This window comes from Pinus tabuliformis, chromosome X (genome assembly GCF_031772625.1).
Source record: "Pinus tabuliformis cultivar Carrire ecotype Pingquan chromosome X, CPIR1, whole genome shotgun sequence".
Taxonomy (NCBI): Eukaryota; Viridiplantae; Streptophyta; class Pinopsida; order Pinales; family Pinaceae; genus Pinus; species Pinus tabuliformis.
The window spans coordinates 1,295,758,979-1,295,781,547 of record NC_142308.1 but is presented as its reverse complement, the minus strand read 5'-3'; the positions used below and the strand labels follow the sequence as shown (position 1 = coordinate 1,295,781,547).

Here is a 22,569-nt window from a genome sequence, read left to right as displayed (position 1 = left end):
AAAGGGTCGGGAAGCCTTTACGATGCGATGAGCTACCTCTACATCCGGTCAACACAATGCAAATATTCGATAAATGGGTGGTAGACTTCATTGGACCCATTTCTCCATTGGCGAGGCATTCACGATCAAGGTACATCATAAAAAAAAACAGAATACCTCACAAGGTGGGCAGAAGAGGCACCCCTAAAGGACTGCACAACATAAACAACAGCAAGGTTCATATTTGAGAACATCATTTCATGGTTTGGATGCCCGAGGAGCCTCACAAGTGACCAAGGCACGCATGTCCTGAATGAGACCATTGAGTCTGTGCTAAAGACCTTCATGGTTCAACACAACAAGAGCAACTCGTACCACCCACAAGCCAACGGTGCAATAGAAGCATTTAACAAGATATTGGAGAAAGGGCTCACGAAAGTCATATCTGCCAGTAGGGACAACTGGGATGAAAGAATACCCATGACTCTATGGGAATATAGGATGACAGTAAAGAGACTCCATAAGAAAACTCCATTTCAGCTTGTATATGGAAGGGAAGTGGTGGTACCGACAGAAATTATACTACCTAGCATGTTCATCTAAGAGGCAACGGGAATGACAAACAACATTGCCTTACGAAATAGACTAAACCAGCTTATTGAACTTGATGAAACTCAGTTTTTAGTAGAGTTCCATCAATCAGTGGAGTAGTGAAGGAAAAAAGATTGGAATGATAGGCATATCAAGAGGAAGTCATTTGAAGTCAGGGAACAAGTGCTCATTTACGACTGAAAGTTTCGAAGTTCCCAGGGAAATTGTAGATGCACTGGTTGGGTTCATTTATAGTAACAGAAATAAGAGATTCGGGCACGGTAAGGCTCGCTCAACTGGATGGAGTCTTACTGCATGGATGGGTGAATGGTGCATGCCTGAAGCCCTTCTGCATCCCATAAAAAAAAAAAGGAAAAAAAAAGGAAGGGGTGGAGGAATAACAAGGTTCTGATAAAGTCTTCGCTTACCACAACCCATTTGTGGTCGGGGAGGAAGTAGCGTCAGTGGACACACATGTAGTCCCAGTTAGCAGAGTAAGTGGGGGAGTAGCATCAGTGGATACACATGTAATCCCAGTCAATAGAGTCAGTGGCCACACACGTAATCCTAATCAACAGAATACACATAGGCATGCACTTTTTCCAACATTTATGACCACACAAATACCCGTCCTGTCCGGTGTACCGTAGTCATTTCCAAATTCGGTAACTAAATAAGAAACTGTCAAAGTAGGAGCTGCAATATCTTTTCCCATTAAGCATAAAGTTATTTAATAAATAAACCCATTACAGAAAAATAAATATGCCATGCAGCCCACTCTGTACTTTCCAATCCATGTCATGGTTATCATGTCCAAGTGGGTCGGAGGCGACAAGGTATAGCTAGAACGCATGGGAAAATCAACAGAGTAATTAGTTATTAAGGCCTCGTCAATCAAGGAACATCATGTCAGGGCCGGCTACTTAAGTCGCAGAAGAATGAGGGGAATTCCAAAATTCCAATTGCAGACAACAAAAGAGTTATAGGTTCACTCTAAAGAACAGGTGCAGAGACAAAGAAGCAGGAAGCCTCCAGTGCAGATAGTTTATCACAGGAGAAAGGAGATGGTGAAAGGACTCGTATTAGTTCCACATGACACCTTGGATGCACGAATTGAAATGGTCGATAAGTTGTATGGCAAGTATGACAAGGACAATTTGATAAACAATGACTTCACAGACTATTTCCAGTTCCTGATCATGAAAAGAGAAGTTTACGCAGAGGATTTCCATGAGGATGGAACCAAGTCCTCCAGGGTCAGGGAAGACTTCAAGGGTATATAGAGATCGAAAATACTCCATTTGAGGAGCCTACCTGTGTTTGGTACTCAATTTTACGTGATGCAGTGTACCACGCTCTTAGTGAGTAGGATGCATGGAGGATCACTATGGATGGATAAGGAGTACCCCATCAGTGTGGAAGATATCAATTGGCTCACAGGACTGAACGAGGGTGGAAATGCAGTTAGCAATGCATTCCAGAAAAGGGCTAAGCTAGGAAAGAAGCAAAATGAAGACAACATTTATGCCAGATATGGGACCGAGTGAGGCAAGAGAGGGGCGAAACTAGATAAGATTAACAAGGATGATATTAGATTTTCCTATTACCTCATTGTCGGCAAAACAATGTGGCACTTCACAAAGAACGAATGCACCTTGGACGCAATCTGAGTTACGAAAAATTATTGTTGAGGAGAGGTGCTCAACTGATCAGCCTTTGTTCTCAAAGAGTTATTTGAAGCATGTGAGGACATGTACAGAAGGGGTGTTGGGTTCATGTTTGTATATCTGTTGATGTTGCTAGCAATGTGGAAATGGAGGCTACTGAAGGAGAGGGAAATGGTACCCATCATCGAAGGCCAACCAATTTCACTCTGGTAGGATCCACGGAAGGCATCAGGAGACCCCAACATGAAAGAGATCAAAGAAATGGCCTTCAAAGACTGGTACGATCAGATGCTGGCCCCCATAAGGTCAACAGAGAGGATACCCAAGGTTCTGTTGGACGAATTCTCAGAAGAACTCTGGTTTGGTGCCTCCCACATTCATACGTACTTGAGACCAAGGTGTGTCCACCCACAAACGTTTAAGATGAGACCGCAAAGGTTTGTCCTAATGGAGGAAGTGCTACACAGAGAAGTGGGGTCATATCCGAGAGTGGACTGTGAGATAACAAAAGGCAAGGACAAGTACCTCTTTGGAGTGGTAAACTCATAAGGGCAAGGGGAAGATGGGGCAGAGAGTAGTAAGAAGTAGCCAGCCGAGGAGGAAATTGAGTCGATGGTGCTCCAAATGGAGGAAAGGATGTTCAAACTCCGACAGACAATTGTTATCTTCGAGTCAGGTGAGAACAACTACCCTACCCAATTCTAGGGCTCCACCATGTTTTCTCATATCATAATGACACTGTTGGCCATGAAGCTCCCAACAGGAGCAACTCAAGCCCCCTCCCAGCCCACGATCCCCAAGCCCAAGAAAAAGCGAGTCACCCACACCCCAACTATTAAAAAGTTGAAAGTTATTCCACTAGCTCCGATCGTCGACATTACTGTGGAGGTTGAGAAATCAATCCCTGCAACCACCATAATTGAAGAGATCCCCACCACCACCTCCACTGCATTGCATCAGTCGCATGAGTCATCCTTGCATACTGCCTCAACCTCCACGACCTTATCTGAGACCCTTCAACTTGGCCGACGAAGGATGACCGTGGAAGCAAAAGTTCATTTAGGCAGACGAATAGAGGGCACCACTCCTACCACTGGGACCCAACCAACGGAACTCACATCCTTGATTCTTGGGTTGGACCCACCAGAAGGGGGCAACTTAGATGCCAATCTGCAGGGGGAAAGGGTTGAGCTGTACTTGCCACATTTCCCTATAAGGCTCATAGTCCACCCGATTCCCATCATCATTCCACCCACTCCATAGTTCACCCCATCATCACAGCAAGCCCATTCGCTCACCTCCCATTCTGACAAATCCATTGCCAATGGCCTACCCCTACAATAACAATTCCCATACCCTAGTACAATGTAGGCCGATATGCTCTAGCACTGGTCGTCAACGTAATTGTTTTCATTTATCCACTAGGTAGCACACAGGGGTGAATGGATCCATGAAGAATTGGCCCTGGAACATGAACAACAAACAAAGAAGTTGTTGGGGGTGATAGAAGAGCATGAAAACCCACGACAAGAAAATATGGTATTACAAGCCCAGGTCAACCAGGTCACACAGTGGTTTAGATCACTATAGCTGACAATCATTAAGGCGGATACCGAAACACCGACAGACCTAGCTACCTGCACGTTGGTCAGTTGTTGCGACCACATCCAGGTGGCATACTCACACCTGGAAGCTACCTATGTCGAGATGAAGAGGAAATTTGAGATGCTGAGATCTGCACTACCGAATCCAATGGCAATTTACACGAGGGCGGTCGAGGGAAAGGTCATGGAACTGGAAGAAAAGAAGCAAGCTTTAGTCGATGCCCTTGTTGGCGGATATGCCCTGATGAACAAGGTCCATGACTGGTCTGGTAGTCTGGCACTGAAGAACCACTTGGTTTACCCCCTCAGAGAGCAAATACAGATCCTGTTTGCCAGCACGTAAGACTGTATAGACCCCGCCCAGCTGAAACAAATCAACGATCAAATCGACACCCTTTAGGCTCAGGTTGATAGTATTTAGGAGGAGTCCGTGAGGACAAAAAGATAATCATGGATATGCAGCCACCGGTTCAAATGTAGGTGTTACTTCTGAAGGAGGTGTGTGACTCTAACGTGCAGTAATGGAGTGACCTGCAAAGCCAGCAGCCAACCGAACTAATGTCGCACTTAGACGAAGTGTTTACTCAGGCCGTCGATGCAATTCTTGGATGGTGGGACACCGTTGTTCAAAATTATATAATGTTTAGGTAGTAGACCATTACCTATGTCCTGGAGTTGGAACCTTCATTTGGAACGGGGGAACCTCAAGGGCAAGAAGGTGCAATAGAAACAGATGCCACTCTGCAAGCAATGATCGAAGCAAAAGAAGCACCAGCACAACAGACAACAGAACCAGTGCAAGTAATAGTGCAACCACCATCCGCAAGATAAACAAGATCGACAGAGGTTGAAATGATTTGACTCAGGGACGAGTCAAGGAATTGTGGTCAGGGCCTTCATTTAATTTTGAAAAGGTTTTGACCAATTTTGGCCAACCAAGGGATGAAAAGTAAATGGGTGGCAACAACAGTTGGTTGGCAGAACAAGCAGTTGCACAAGAGTTGCGACAAGGTGGAAGTAGAAGGAAAAGGCAGCTAAGGGGGCGGGAAGGTGAAGAAGCAACCAAGGGGAAGAACAGCTGAGCAAGAACTGGTAGTCCAGGTAACAAAGAAGGATATAAAAGGAGAAGACCGGGAAAGAAGTGAGGATAGATTTAGCGAGCTTAAGGAGAGGAATAGCAAGGCTGTGAGAGGAGGTGAAAAGATCCCCAGTTGCTATAGATGGAGGGAAGGCTGCAAGGGCCTCGAAGACTCGGTCCTTGAAGTTGAGCCGAACCCGTGGAACTGAGCCAAGTATTCCATGTAGTTGTTTGTGGCGGTAGCCAAGTTATATTGTAATGTTTTTTATTAAGATTAATATAAATGGCTAAGATCGGTTGCGACTTGTGATGTATCTAGGCCCTGTGTATGATGAATCTTTAAATTTTAGAATGTCTTATCAATTGCATGTAATCTGTAGTCATTAGATTATCATGAGTATGTTGTTATCTCTGTGTTATATGTAATGTCTCCATACATGTGATCGAATGCAACCCGATTAATACTTTCTCGACTCCATGCTTAACCCTTCTCCCTTTTGGTCACGGCGTGCCTCAGGTGAGACTCCTTGCCCTTTGGGGTAAGGTGAAAATGTTAGCATTGTCCTAGACTATAACGGACTATTGTTGGCCTCCTGTGCCCAAACCTAGGGTCTTCCCCTTGATGACTCTTTCAAGCCAACAATTAATTATCTTTTTTTTATATGTTGATGATTTAATATTAACAAGTAATGAGCGACTAATCAACTCTTGTAAGAGGACCTTGAAAAGGAATTTGAGATAAAAGACATGTGTCTCATGCACTACTTCCTCAGGCTAGAAGTATGGCAAGGGGATGGGGAATTGTTTGTGTCTCAATGCAAGTATGCCATTGAGATACTACAGATATTTTGTATGGAGAGATGTAAGCCCATGGAAACAACTCTAGCTACCAAATGTAGGAAGGAGAATGCCACTTCAAGTGAAGAGGTTGATGCTACCATTTACCGTCAGCTAGTGGGTTCACTGATGTATCATGTGAACACACGACCAGATATGTGCTATGCAGTCAACCAGCTAAGCCAAGTTATGCTTAGGCTGACAAAATTGTATTGGAAGGAATCTAAGCATGTTTTACAATACCTCAAACGCACTACCCAGTACTAATTATGGTACATAAAGACAAAGGGAGAGAATTTGTGTGGATTCATAGATGTAGGTTGGGTAGGGATTCCATTTGACTGAAAGAGTACATCAGGTGGAAGTTTCAATTTTGGATCTGCAACAATTTCCTAGTACAATAGGAAGCAGAGGTTTGTGGCACTCAACTCAGTAGAAGATGAATACATGGCTGCAAGTCAAGTAACATGTGAGCTGATCTGGTTGAGAAAGATACTTGTGGGACTGTTTGGTCAGGAGATGGATCCAACTGTGATCTATTTTTTTCCCACTTAAAATCAAGTGAGGTCCTCCTGAAGGGACCACACCACTTGGTAAAATTAATCCAACCCTAACCCTAAGAGCATCGAGGAGAATTGAACATGTGACCTCCCAATGGCAAGTTTCTTTAGCAACGAGACCTCAACCAATTGAACTAACCTTTGGGGATATCCAACTGTGATCTGTTGTGATAGTTAGAGTTTCATTAATCTTTCCGAGAATCATGTATTTCATGGTCAATCCAAGCATGTAGATATCTGATATTGCCATTTACAGGACTTTGTGTAGAAGAGGATAATGTTGCTACAATACATTTTGACAGAGGAACAAGATGTTGACATCTTGACAAAGGATTTGTCAAGAGGGATGTTCAAATTCCATGACTGCAAGATAGGGGTCGTTGATAATCCCTTTCTTTCTAAGAGGGAGTGTTGATAAGAGTATGAAGAAAGGCCCAATTTGACTTAGCCTTGGTAAAATTGAGGAAATTTAAAATTTCCACATCAGCAAACAAGTTATATGCAGTTAACTAAGGTGAGATGGCTCTTGTCACACAGATAGCTTAGTAAATTTGAGTTAGTGGGCTTGGATTTTAGTTTGCATGTGTTTATTACTCACTTGTAGTAATCTAGTTCAATTATTCCTAGTTGTACTCAGTTAAACTAGTTCTAAAAATTAATAGAACTAGTTGGAGGTTAGTTGTGTGTTGGGACAATAATATAAGTTATAGATAATCTAGTTAACTTATCAATCAACCAAAAATAGTTTTTGCATACAAGGAATTCAAATTGATCAGCTGTGGTGGAGATCCCAAGGAAATGCAACATAAGTTGTAGACTAGTTTTGAGTGCACAGGTGTTGCACGCAATCAATGACCAATCCTTGGGAATTGCACAGTCATTTTGGAGGAAATTCCTAAATAATAAGGGCCAATTTCCTTAGGATTTACGCAAGGAAATAAGAGCTCAAGTGGGGGTAGAAATTGACTAAAATAAGAGCTCAAGTGGGGGTAGAAATTGACTAAGTCTGGGTCAAAGCATCTCATTGAGCAAAGAGAAAAATTATTCTTTTGCAGGTTGAGATCAGAGATGGAGCTAGAAATTGTAATAGATTCTTTATTTATATGATTATTGCAAGCAAGATCAAGGAGTTTTTACCAGTTTGTTTCCCCTAGATACATCAGTGTACTTGTGTAGGTGATTGATGCATGTTTGGGGATGTTGTTCGAAATTGTGAAATAATTTCTGCAAATTAGTAGAGTAGAATTGTGTGTCTTGATTTAGATTAAATTTCTTGAGTTGTTGTAATTATATCACCATATTTCTACAGAAGGGCCCAACGTAACATTTTACCTGTGTCATTATGATATATTATGCTAAGAAAAACAATTTTTTGTCTTGAGTGCTTTATGTCTTCACAGACTTATTAATTTAATTGGTTAATAAGGTTTAATATTATTGACAAGCGAAGTAATCAAATTCGTAATTGATTGATTAACTCAATTAATTTAAAATTATTAGTCAAATGTTATGTTTGATGTTGATATCAATCTCATTGTAATATCGTTAATTTATCTAAATATTGGGATTTAAAAATAATGATTAATTAATTTTAGTTATTCTTAGTTAATATTAATTGATTTTTATTGATATCTTTCAATTCAACTCAAAGAAAAAGGTAAATTTTAGTTGATTCCTATGTTCATTCACATACCAACCTACATGTACACTCCTGTCTTATTTAACTTGATAATTCAAATAACAATATATGTTGCTTAATTGTTTATAAATGTTTTTTAGTTTGTCTATCTATATATATATATAAACAATAAATAAATAAATACATGAAAATGATAGACCATAAAAGTATTAGTGAGAAATTCCATCTCATAATCTTTTCCCTCTTATATTCAACAAAATTTGATTACTATTAAGGGGCCTCGTAATGCATAAATTAATAGAAATTCATTACTACTGATGAATTTGAACTGAAAACAAGAGGTTACAAATTTCCTCTACAATTATACGGTATGAAACTCACAATTTAGAAACACATGCAATGACATGCAACCATCAAAACCAAAAGAACACATTGATTTTATAGGAGAACCCAACTGGAAAAAACCCCTTTGCTACTTTTCATTAATCATATGAGAATGAGAAACTATTACAAAGTCTTGCTTCAATCTTGAAGTGCACCCTTCACTGTAAACATGTTGTCTTGCTGATTGTCTTGCTCTGGCCAACACTTAGCCAATTCAAGGCTCCAACTTCCTCCTATTTCCTTGTGAAATCCTTGAGGAAATTAGCTCCTAAAATATAGGAATTTCCTCCTATTTTCTTGCGCAATTCCCAAGGAATCATACACCTGCATCAATGCCAAGCATGTACACTCAACTAGTATACAATTGACAATTACAATGTGCCTTTTTCCTCCACTCTAGCTACGAAATTTGAATTACATGCATGTCTGGGTTATTTTTAGCTGATTGACAAGTTTAACCGAGAGATCACTAAGTTAACAACAATTATACTACTCAACTAACCTTCAACTAACTCAATTAATGACTTGAGCTCAGTTAATTGAGTTCAACTAAAAAAACTAAACTAGATTACTAAATTTTAGCAATCACTACATGAACAACTCTACTCCAAGCCTATAACTCGAATTTGCTAACTTAACTAGTAGACAAGTCCATGTCACTCTAGCTAACTATAATTCAAGTAATCCTATTGATGTGGAAAATCAAATTACTAAAGTCAACTAAGGTACAAATCAAATTTAGCCTTTCTTTCTACACTTGCTAACACGCAATTTCCTTTAGTTTAATGATTATAAGCTGCATAATTATTTTGAATTTACTTTACCTTTTGTCACAACTATATAGCGTGAAACTGCACTAGCAAACTACATATCCATTTAAAATAGTCTAAATGACAATAAACTCAAAGCATATCTTTTTCTTATTTCATATCTAATGATCCACGTCTTAACAATTATTCTCAAGCCCATAATTACCACCCTCCATTTATCCTTTTCCCAATGTTATGGTTTGATTTGAGATTTTGATAAATATTAATTCCAAGATATTTATATGAAGGGACTTCTTCCAAGATGATTTTTTTTTGACATATGTGAAGGTATATTAAGTGATGGTTTTAGACTTAACTATCATAAATTTAGTTTTATCGTGTTAATAGTGATATATGTATTGGTGCAAAAATCCTTGACTATTCCTACTTGTTTTCAAAGATTGTAGGGAGTCCTTTCCATAATAGTGATATCATTAACATAGGGAAGAGGGATTCTTACTATGCTAATGACAACTAAGCTAAAACAACCTATTTCTCCCAAAAATTCTTGAAGATTGTGGATGTATATAATAATAATGGGTGGGAACAAGGGGAAGCATTACTTCTTTCCTAAATTACAAATTTTTTATATCAACCAACCCTTAGTGTTCTTAAACCTAAGTATGACATTCCCATACACCCTCAGCATCATAGCTTTCAACTTGAATCTTCTAATATATTGCAAAGGTTCATCTTGGGTATTTGTCACAATCCTTTTACAAGTCCATGAGACAACAAATGATGTTCTTTTAATTGTTCCAACACCCTTCTACAATGATATTAAGCATAGCTAAGTTGGTGAAAGTTGAATTATAACACCTAAATCCATTTATCCTTTCTCTCTTTTTCATGGTTTTCTAGCCATATGCTAGTTGTAAAAATAAATTCATTCAACTTTGTTAAAGTAGGGCTATTCATAATTTTCCTACAATTAGAGGGTTATTTTTATCCCCAATTTTAAAAGTAGGTACAATGATTCTTTGTATCCAATGTTTAGAATCCACTTGAGTACTAAATTGAGGAGGCTAAATGTGTGAAGGATAATCCCTCCAATTTTTAAGATTTCATCTTGGTAGAATTCATTGTCCTTAGCTTCCCTTTTGTGAGTTACTTAACCACAAACTCTATGTGAATCTATAGAAACATTTGGGATCATCTCTAAAACATTTGAAGAGTTGATATATATTTTTAACATATAAACTGCAACACCTCAAGGGTATCCAAATTTACAAGTTAGAATTTATATCTAGAACTCCTTAGGATTTAGCTTAGATAGATGTGAATTTTTATCTCACTTCCTTTTCATATAATATATTTCCCCATTTTAATTAGGGTTGTGTACCTATTTTTCTTATCAGAATTCAAGGACTCATTATAAACATCCCTAATAGATATAAATAACAATTTTATATTCATGATAATGTTGATGATAGGTTTTTCTATTATTCTTTTAATAAATCACCTCGATGGAAAGTTTTTAGTGTAAATAAAAAGGTTGTATAATTACGGTACATGTGTTAAATATTGTTATTATATGACAGGAGATTTAATTCATTATTTAAATAAATTTATATTTATCTAACCAAAATCAAGTTCATGGTCATTCAAAAGGCTAAATTTTACTATTTTGTTGTCTACCTAGGTATTAGAAATCACATAATCCATAACGTTACTTCACAACCCATGAATACAAGTCTATCTACATATAGTTATTATTTGGATGTACACTTATCTAATAACATTTATGGTAAATTTTATAAGTATGAAAGGAAAAAAATTCCTGGGGTCTATTTTATGAAATAAAGTGTGAGAAATATTCCATTTTATGTGACAAGTTATGCATCCAATTCCTCTATGATATTATTTAGTATACCATCCAAAATCAATCTATGTAGACCTTAGATTATTCATACTCTGAAATTTCAAATAAAAATATAATACTAATTTCACTCAATCTCCAATTTAAAGTAGAAGCTTTGCTCCATTTAAAACCTCATAAATCAAAGAGGATGTGAAGTGTCCCGAATTACTAATATTTATTATATTTTATATCTCTATATCTAATAACAACTTTTTAGTTTCTAATAATTGTCATTTCTCTTCCTAGTTTCCTTTACCTTTTGAACTTCATTCTTTGATTAACCTTGGTCTTGTAGAATCAAATCTTCATTTATAAATATTCTAGACTCTTTTAAGTTTGGTGATTTATTTAGCATATGATATTCAGTTATTAAAAATTAACTTAACATAAACCACCATATCTTTATCTTAAATTATTGTTTTAAGCCTCTTTACTTTTACAAAATAAATTGTTTCAATTTGTGATATATTTTTTCAATTAATTTGTTATTACTATCTTTTATACCTTTAATTAAAGTATTAAAATATCTTTTGTATACTCATAATTTAAATATATAAACTTATTCGTTTTATTTTTAATAATTTTAATATTCAATTTGTTTTAAAATTATTTATGGTAAAAGTTAGTAATTATATTTTGTTTTGCTAGTTAATTTTGCTTTCCATATTACCAATTTTCATCTTCTCCATCAAATTACAAATAACCAAACTTTGACTATATACAATACTTCAAATATTTTTAGCCCACTATATACTTTGAAAAAGTAATTTAAGCTTTAAATAGAAGTTTAATAAATTTTACACAACCAAATTTTCATTTAATTGTGACGTGCTCTCTGATCTTAAAAATTATTATGAATGGACACCGTTTCAATTTGATTGAATTTAGTTGATTTTGTTCAATGTACTTGAGTATTAAAGTTCAAAAGTTTTTCATTTATTATTTATATAAATATTAAATTAATAAAGTGATGAATGAGTAGGAATTTTTTAATAAACTATTTTAATGTTTAAAAAGTAAGAAGAAGAAAAGTATTCAAAAATTATTATTGATTTAAAAGGTCAAGAAGTTAGTATGATATATTATGAAAATTAAATTGAATGTGAGTATAAGATGGACATGATACAATCTATTTTATACTTATGGTATTCTGGAAATAACCAATGCCTAGTTTCACTGTAAAGATCATGAAAATTTGTTCTAATTTTAGCAAAATTATGAACCGTTCATGGTTCTAATTTCAAAAGAAAAAAAATGTACTATTATTTTACCTAATTATTATTTCATTATTAGTATATTCTTAAATACCTACTCTTTTTTTGTTGGGAATTAGAAATCATATATCCAAAGTATCTCTCTTTATTTATGTCTTTATATAGAGAGATATTTCCATTATTTTTCTTATTGTTATTATTATTTTTCAAAATGTTACATGTTAATTACATAAAAATCATGGATGTGATGACAATTCTCTTATAATAAATTTGAAAATATATATTAGATGTTAAGTTTCAATTCCATATTGATTACACACCTATACATCTTTTATATGTCACATGTCAATTCTATGTTGAGCAATTATACATGAAATTTTGGAAAATTAATATAACTAGAAATTGGACCAAATGTTGCAAAGGAAACACCGTCGATAGCATATGGAAAAAGAGCTTAGATGACGCAATGTGATATGCGATCTAAATGTAGCCGAATTTGAGTAAAAGAGAAATATGATGACCATTCTAGTTCCTCAATGCGTTTCACATTCTACATAAAAAACTTTCATTAGCTCGGTCAGCAACTATTTGAAATTCCTATCACTTGCAACCTCTTCAAACCACAAGCACTTAAATAAAGAAAAAAACAATGTTGAGAACTCGACCTTTGAATTGGAACCATGACCCAGAATGAAGTGAAATTCATTCATATAGAAAACACCACCAATCCCATACCTAGGTGGGTGCCATTGGTTGGCCCCATCAAAGAAACCCCATGGGGCATCAAAATCTAGAGTAGACATAATCAACATATAAGGAGCAACATACTTTTTTAATAAGATCACCTGAAGATTCCCTAATAATTCGTCTGTGCTTTCCTTCTAAATTCCTGCAAAAAAAATTCTAGCTAACATGGAAATAGGTATAAGAAACTCTTTATTTATGCATCCACAATAAAACAATCCCACTTAGAGATGACACAAACAAGACAGGAATGAACAACCACTTTTCCACCTCAAATGTGAGCCTAAATATGTGGTGCAGAAAAGAAGAAAAAATAAAAATAAAAATAAAAATTTGTAGGATTTGTCCCATGGAAAGACCTTGGTCCTATATTGGTTAAGGACATTTGGCCCAAAGAATTTTTACTTTTTCCAAATACAGTTGGCTAAATTTTTCTGGGCCACCTCATTGCACTCAGAAGCAACGAACTTTTGTCGTGACTACCTAAAAATTCAATCTAGATTTTCCCCAAACCCAAGCTCAAAGGAAAGTCTAAACTAAGAAGAAGAAAAGAATGCCACTAGGCTTGGACAATGAAAAAACAATATTCCCTGTATCCATTCATAAGTTGGGGTCTCGCTATTACTTAGTACAAAATTAATCAGAAATTTCATTCCAGTATATTTCTTTATAATTAAACTCAATGAAGAGATAACTATAACCGAGTGTTGATTTAGGGCTTATGACATGATTTTTTAAATGTGGGAAATATAATGCTTAAAATGGAAAACACTAGTTCTAGCCTGCGAGTCTTGCTTTTTCTTTGAAAGGGTTTAGAATAGAAAGAAACTAATGCTTTGTGTGTGATTGTAATTATGAAAAGATTGAAGATCTTGTATCAAATGTTTATGTTGATCTGATTATCGATGTTGCAAGCAAAATTAAGACTTAAAGTAGAAATTCCATGTATTCAGATTCTTAGCCATCAACAAATTTATATAAAGCAAAAGAGCCACCGGGATACTTGAATTCCTCCTTGGAGAGTTTATCTTCTAGTTTATTGAGATCATGATAAATGTGGGTGATGGATGACCATTCTAGCTCCTGAATGTACTGCAATTTGAGACATCAGGGATTGAAGCCACACATTCTATATAGAAAACGTATATTAGCTCAGTCAACAACTATTTGAGATTCCCCATCACTTACAACCTCTTCAAACCACAAGCACTTGTCAAATAAAGAACAACAAACCATGTTGAGAACTCGACCTTTCAATTTTAACCAGTACCCGAAGTATATCTGATACGAATGAATTGAAATGCATTTATATACAAAACACCTCCAATCCCACACCTAGGTGGATTCCCTTGGTTGTCCCCATCAAAGAAACCCTATGAGGTATCACGGTCCAGAGTAGGCATAATAAACATAGAATATTTATTCAGTTTAGGATTGCACTTAAAGTTATTCATGAACTTAACCATAAGACTGGCCAACACTTTCGTTGGAAGCTGCTTATCTTGAACACAATGATATTGTGAGCCCACCATACAAAATAAACAAAAGGACAAGCCATCAAATCATAGTTAAAGGCATATGCATCCAATAACCAACCTTGGACACATAGCTATAATATCTCTTTATTCCAAGATACCTTTAGATGATTTTCGAGCTACAGGTAGGACCTATCCACCCACATTTGAGTCTAATGTTCTAATGCAAGTAACTTGCGAGTAAGCCAACCATTGAACATTGAAAAGTTTATACTAAAAAATAAAGTTGGAAAACATTAGTAACTTTTGAAAATATGAAACTCGTGTGCAGTTATTTCATGGTCAAAGATCCATTTGACATAGATGGAAATATGAATCTAATTTCACTTTTTTTAGATTCCAGACAAAATTTTCACGAAAAGAGAAAAACCTAATGTAAGCAAGGGAAATGTACTATTTTTTTTCTCTTTGAACCATAAGAAAGCTATACGACACAAATGGAAATCGTAAAAATCCATAAATTATCACAATATCAATTATTGAGAGAAACCATCAATGAATCTCAAAATATTGCAGCGAGTATTTGGTACTGTCAACATGAAACACTTTCAGGTGTTCAAAAAGTAATAAAAGTGAATACTCATCCAAGCATGATATATCATAATATGGATAAAGTTCCAAATCACTAAAACAACATCCAAGTCTGAATATCTAATATATTAAGGTCATAAAATAGAATTCCATTAAATTATTACATGCAAAACTGAAAGTTGGTAAAGTCGGAAATGAAAATAATGCCCATCTCTTAACGTAATGGAACAAATAAGAGCACAAATAATTGATTGTCATCTTAAAAGATGTAGATCCACTTCCAAAAAGGAATATAACACCTAATAATTGTCCTGTGTAACATCAGGAGATCTGGTTCTTTAGGCCTGAAAGAACAGGACCCAATATGATGACCGACATGTGCAAGGGAGTCCAATACTTGAATGAGATTAAGGATTCCGTGGTGGGTGCATTCTAACGAGCATCCATGGAAGGAGCCCTTATAGAGAAGAACATGCACACAAAGGGTCTTCTATGTTGCTTAGCTTACTACCAAGTTGAGGCTTCTGGAGCCCATATATCTGGTTGATATTCATGCACCTGAGTAGGATCTGCATGGAACTTACAATGTGTTGAATCAAAGGAGTGGCCATATATCTGGTTGATATTCATGCACCTGAGTAGGATCTGCATGGAACTTACAATGTGTTGAATCAAAGGAGTGGCCATGTGCTTGAGGAGCTTCATAGACCTGGGACTCCACTGTATAACATTAAAGCCTATTTTCTAGTTATAAAGTCTTTCAAATTTGCAGATACTCTTCGACTTGCAATTGGTGGGTAGGCTTTTCCTGAAACTGTAATTGATCATTGGGATTTGATGGGGTATGATGCAATGGACTCTTGTTCAGAGGCTAGTCATCTTGTGATTAATATCAAAAGGAGAAAGGGACTCAAGGAGCATATCACTTCCCTCTCAGAGTATGAGGATAAGGTGTAAGGACTAAATGTTTTTTGTGTTTTTGTCATGACTCTTTTGTAGTAGAGGTTGTTAACCCACATCATTTTTTGCAAATATTGTCATTTGTTGTCAGTTGTGCTTAGGAGTTGTGCCTAAGTATCAAGCAGCTTGAAAGTTTTTAACTTTCAATTTTCATGGGTGATATTGATAGAGGGAAAATTGGTAAATTTTTTCCGAAATGTGTTTAATCCGCATCTTCAAAAAGAGTGACACAAATCTCTCTCAGCAATATTTTGACTGGCAGTTTCATGGATGTTCCAACTTCTCTTTTTTCTTGCAAATCCCTAACATCATTGAAGCTCCAATGGTTTTTCTTCACACGAATGCCTCTCTACTTCAGCGGTTTTAGATGTCTTGTAACCTGTTGTCTGTCATTCATCTATACAAACAATGATATACTTTAGCACCTTCTAGAAAAATTCCATCTTCTTGAAAATTTGAAGATTTGTGCGACCAATCTCTAGTGAATGTATTTCACTGGGGTTGAGTGTGTGAATGGATTTCATTGGGGTTGAGTGTGAAATCTGAGCTTCCCAAAGCTGGTAAATGTCATAGTGCATAATTGTCCTAGGATGTCAACATTGGAGCTCAAGTCTTGTGGGTCTCTGCATCTATGCACGATGAAGCTTAATGTAAGGATTTTCTATTACAAACTTCATAGACAAGCGCCTTCTCTCGCAGTTCTGGAAAGTTTAATCTCTCTTGAAGAACTCTCAATAGAAAGTAAATGTTTTGAGGTTAGTAATTGTCTTACTTTTAGTATCATGTTAATAGTGTTTGAACACCATAATTTTATTATGTAGGGAGATTTATCAAACCAACTTTGGATTGCAGAACCACGCACTAAGCCTCGAGGCATTAAGTTTAACCCTTTCACTCAATAGTTTGAAAGTGGTTTGCATGAAAGTAACAAAATTTGATAAGAAGCGATGCTCTGATAGGTTGCCTGTTGAGAAGTTTTCCTTGACACTTACCCTGCCAAGATGATCCCTATTTACTCATGAGCAGAGCTTCTTAAAACAACTTCTTGGTTTGAAAAGACCTAGTTAAGAAAGTGTGTATATGTCAGAACAACATGAAGACTGCTTCAGAGATGTATTGGAAATTCTTTACAGCTGATTGATGCTTGACTTTCTAGTTGATTGAAACATGCCATACAAAGAATGAATTGATTTTTAAGGTCAAGATACATTCTCTTGTTTTGTTAAAATTTCATGGCAAATACATTCTCTCATTTTGTCCGTCACCTACATATACCATACCGACCTTATGTGGCGAGTGTTGTTAATTGTTTAGAATCAAAGATCATGTCTTGTTGGGGCTGGTTTATTTTGTCATACTATGGATGGTTTATCTTTTGTTGATGGAGTAGAAACAACAAAATGGGCAATTAATATTTTTCTGTTCTTTCACTCTGCTCAACGTGAAATTTTCTAGCCAACCTTTTGCTAATGGAGTAGAAACAACAAACTGGGCAACCAATATTGTTCTGCTCTTTCACAACGCTCAACATGAAATTTTCTAGCCATTGCAATTTGCATGCCATTAAGATCACGTGTAATCATTTGAATGGGAATAAGAAAATACTCTTCGACTGGCAATTGATTAATATCATAAGGAGAAAGGGACTCAAGGAGCATATCATTGTCCTCTTAGAGTATGAGGATAAGGTGTAAGGTTTGAATCTTTTTAGTGTTTTTGTCATTCTAGATTAACAAATATTTGAGATTCCCATCAACATCTTCAAACCATAAGCACTTGCTAAATAAAGAACAACAAACAATGTTGAGAACTCGACCTTTGAATTGGAACCCAGAGTATATATGATATGAATGAATTGAAATGCATTTATATACAAAACACCACCAATCATATACCTAGGTGGATGCCCTTGGTTGGCCCCATAAAAGAAACCCCATGGGTATCACAATCTAGAGCAAGCATCATCAACATACAAGGAGCAACATACTTTTTTGATGATATCACGTGAAGATTCCGTGATAATTCGTGTGTGGTTTCCTTTAAAATTTTTGCAAGATAAAGGCCAGCTAACTTAATCATCCATAGTAAACGAACTCACTTTGAGATGACACAAACAGGACAAGAATGAACAACCACTTTTCCATGTGAGCCTAAATAGCCACTTTTCCACCTCAAATGTGAGCTTAAATATGTGGTGCATAAATTTTTTTTGTAGGCTTTGTCACATGGAAAGACCTTTATTGAACCCTAACTTTTTTCTCAACTAGAGAGAATCAGAGTTAGAATAAATATGGCATTGAAGTGGCCCCTTAATTCTGTTTACAGATTACCAGTGCACCCATTTTCTCCCATCCAGCAGGCCAATATGGAGGACGACTTAATATTTAGGCGACAGGGAGATCCCATTTGCCTGTACGAGTTTGTGGCCAAGCATCAGCTCTTCACTCTGCCTTGCAATCACATATTTCATTCAGATTACTTGATGTCGTGGATCAAATCTCATGCCCTCTGCCCTATCTGCAGATTTGATCTCTCAGGAAGACCTCCTAAAAACTCATATGTTTCTGTTGCTGCTGCTGTAATGCCCACAAATGACATGCTTATCAAAGCAATGGAAGAGGCCTTTGATTGGATCAACTCACATCGGCGTGAACTCTGCACTGGAGTTTCCATGGATTTCAGAGATATAAATCTAAAATATTATGGACCATCTTCCTATTTCTATCTCTATAACTAACTATAGCATTTTATATTTGATATCATCATCTCAGATGAAGAGGGCTTGTGCCTTACATGAATGCCAAAGATACATCCATGAGAATAGAACACAACTTAGACTTGTAACTTGGATTTGACCCTGGCTGCTTGAAGGAAAAGGAATTAAGCACAAATGGGGAACAGTGGCAATAGAAAGCGATCACAGAAATCATTAACTTGTACATATTGTCATCATGAACATTCACAGGTACTTGCTTGCAATAGCCAAGATGGGGTAAAATAAGGCCATTGAAATAACATAACTTTTTTCTTTTTATGCATCAGAACAAAAAAACACTAAAATCAAGAATTTCTCAGACAACGCTTTAAAAACTATTTTGCAAATTGTATCATTTCTGTCCCATCTTTACTGCTCTTTGTTGTTTAAAAATCCATCTTGCAAATTGTATCATTTGTCACATCTTTACTGCTCTTTATTGTTTTCAAGCTTTTCAATAGATTCAACTAAACTTATGCACGAAATTTTTTGCAAATAAACTTATCTACCAAATTTACTGCAACTTTTATAGATATGTAGGGGGCGGAGGGGATGACAAATGTGAGAACCTTGAAGTGGCTGTGTGGGCACTTCGCAGGACGAGCTAGTTTACATGTGTTATATGATCTTCTATTCTCTTTTTCTTTCTTTTAACAGTGTTAAAGTGAATTTTCATTCCCTGCAAATACATCCGAGATGATTGAACAGTTTTGTAAGAGAACTACTTCGCTTCACAGAAGGTAAGAAATGAAAACCAACAACATAATGAGCTAAATCCAGAATCCTGAAACTCTGACTGGGAGCTCAAGAAATATATTTAACTGAAGTCAAGAACTTAACTTTGCTATTTGAAGCCACGCAGAAGGAGTTGAAGCTACCAACAATCCAACATGCAACCAGAAAAAAACATTGAAGTTACATCACTAAAAATAAATTCATGATTAACCACAACAGGGTTTGCCATTTATGCTTGCTACATTTCCAGGAAGGGCAGGACCCTCGTCCACTCTTGTGAAGGAAAGCCCAAAAATTTCCAGGTAGGGCAGGACTCTCGTCTACTCCTGTGAAGAAAAGTCGAAAAAGAAGTAAGACCGCAGACATTTATATCTAAAGAAAAGTCCAGAAACAAGATTTAAGAAGAGTCCAATTTAAACTAAATATGCCCTTTCTTAGCAAGAGCGTAGACCCTAAAGGATGAAGCTGAAGACCTAAAGCTTTCTGGACTAAAATGAGAATAGCATCAACTATACCATCCATGCTGAGAACGAAATCTGTCCCCGTCATTATGAACCAGGCGGAAAGGGATTAAAAGGAAGTAGGTATAAAGCCGGAAAGTGGTAGTCCTGCGTAACATAATTCGCATCAGATGGAATAATCGTAAAAGTTCCAGAAGCTAACTACTCGGCTCAATTATAAGAAAATACAGTAAAATTTCTAGACGCTAAGTGTGTTCTTCCAGCGCGAGATTTGCAATTCCATCAACTGCATTGATTGGAAATTGGAATCATGCGTCGAGGAGTGGGGGAAGGAGCTGGGACAACTAGGGAAGTGTGGAGTGTGCTGGCTGGACCTACTGGTATTCCCGTGGCTACATCAACTGCCACACATTCGAGCTTCAGAGCATAGCCCACATCATCTGCTGTTGGTGTATATGTTTTTGAACGTCCAACTTCATACCATGTCTCACCACCACCCCTTTCAGAAACATTAGGCAGGTTTAACGAGGCAGAACCATTGCTTAGGGATGCATTTTGAATTCCTGAGCTTGAAGTTGTGCTGCCAAATCTCCCGAACAATTCATCGTCCTCAGTTCCATTCTCATGCACTGCACTCGCTGCTGCATGCAATGCACCGTGATGACGCCATGAATCGGAGAAGCACTTTAGTGAACAATGATAGCTTTTTGAAACAGGTATCTTAGCCTTCACACATTCCAAGCACTCGAGAGTGGCTAGCTCTGATGGATGGACACTGCAGACTGCAACATTTTTTTCACTCTGAATACGATACCATCTGAATCTGAGGTAGTAACCATCTACAGGTGCCGATTCAAGAACATCATCCATTGTAATGGCGTTATCTGGACGATCAGAGAAGACATAAGGCGTAAGCTCGCAACCCACGATGGGAATCTCGGAGGGAAGGCGCAGTCGGGGCACACTCAGCATGATTCCCGATCCCATTTCTTATTCTTCCAATCACAAGATTCGAACCCTGAACCTGTTACCACACTTCTACCCTACCACTACTCTTCTCTTCTTGCTGAATCCCGCTGTCTTGGTATTTCTCTTCTTCAACACTTTTCGGGCGCTTTTGGGGGACAGATCAGACGTCCTCGAGCCGTGCAGTGTTGTGAGTTGTTACGGATAGTTTTTCATGTAACCTTTATTTATATGATATTTTTTTTAATTAATAAATTTATTTCTCTTAATTTATGATTTCAAAACTAAGTTTTTATGGATAAATTACATAAGAGTTTTAAGGTCGACATGTTTCGATAAGTGGTTCGAAACACGCCGACTTCAAAACTACCATGTGATTAATAAATTTAATTAAAAAGGTAGAAAGAGCATAACAATTTTTGATACCAGCATAGATCCATCTAAAGCATTGATCTAGCATGAGCTCATAAGGATCAAATTTATTTCCTTGCAAATTTATATTAGAGTCAAAAAAACAATGTGTAATTTTTTACCTTTTAAAATGCATTTTTCAATGCTATAGACACTGTGTTTTGACCACGGATCTACCAAGAGACTAGAGATATCAAATCTCAAAATTGAAAAAAGATTTACACATCAATTAATCCATTTTAGTGCTTGGTAAATATGTGATTAATATAGATCTATAGTGGTAATTTTTCATTGTTTAAATGGTATACTTTGATATTTTATCATTATTAATATTTTATATTAAAAATTGATTGAATTACACATTTTCCTCTGGTTAAAAAGTAATTACTCTAGTTTACCTTTACTTACTTTTTCCTTTCTAGCTAAAGTTAACATTAACACGCACACACAAATATATAAACACACTTTCTGTAGAGAGAGAAAGTTCTGAAACATATTACTTAATATGGATATTCAAACAGTGTATTTAAGTTCTATATATATATATAAACACATTTTTTGTAGAGAGAGAAAGTTAGTTAATATGGATATTCAAACAATTTATTTAAGTTCTATATTGAGATATTTATAAGAAATATATATATATATATATATATATATATATATATATATATATATATATATATATTATTTTATCTCTATAAAGCTATATAAAATTATATTATTTTAGATGGACATTGAAATATTGTATTTATTAGTTGAAGAGTGAAAGTGAAATATCAACGACTTAGTTAATTGTTGTGTTAATAGAATTTTAATTGTTTATTTATGGTTATTTAATTTTTGTTTGGACAAAATGAATGAAAATTATTTCTATTTTTTTTTAGGACCTGACATGAGTATGTCCCTCATTCTAGATTGTAGAATGAGCCTCTAGGCTCAATGAGTTTCTAGGCTCAATAAATTACACATTATAAAAAAAATATTTCAAAATTTAGCCATCTATCTCTTCATCACAAGTCAAAAGATGAAATTTATTTCAAACATTCACTGCACACAAAACTAACTTAACTTGAAAAAAAAAATAGATAAAAAAAAAAATTACACATTATAAAGAATAAAAAAGTTGTTGATCCTCAAATAATAAAAATAAAATACACACTATAAAAAATAAAAAGTTTTTGATCCTTGCTTAACGTGCGTCATGGTTGTTTGATGTGACATGTGAAGAGGGGTAGCGAGTTGGAT

The 22,569-nt window shown here is 36.1% G+C and overlaps 1 pseudogene; it reads right to left on the bottom strand.

The window, feature by feature from the left end:
• Nucleotides 1-20,226: 20,226 nt before the first annotated feature.
• Nucleotides 20,227-20,931, bottom strand: LOC149144791 (carbon catabolite repressor protein 4 homolog 1 pseudogene; annotated as a pseudogene).
• Nucleotides 20,932-22,569: the final 1,638 nt, after the last annotated feature.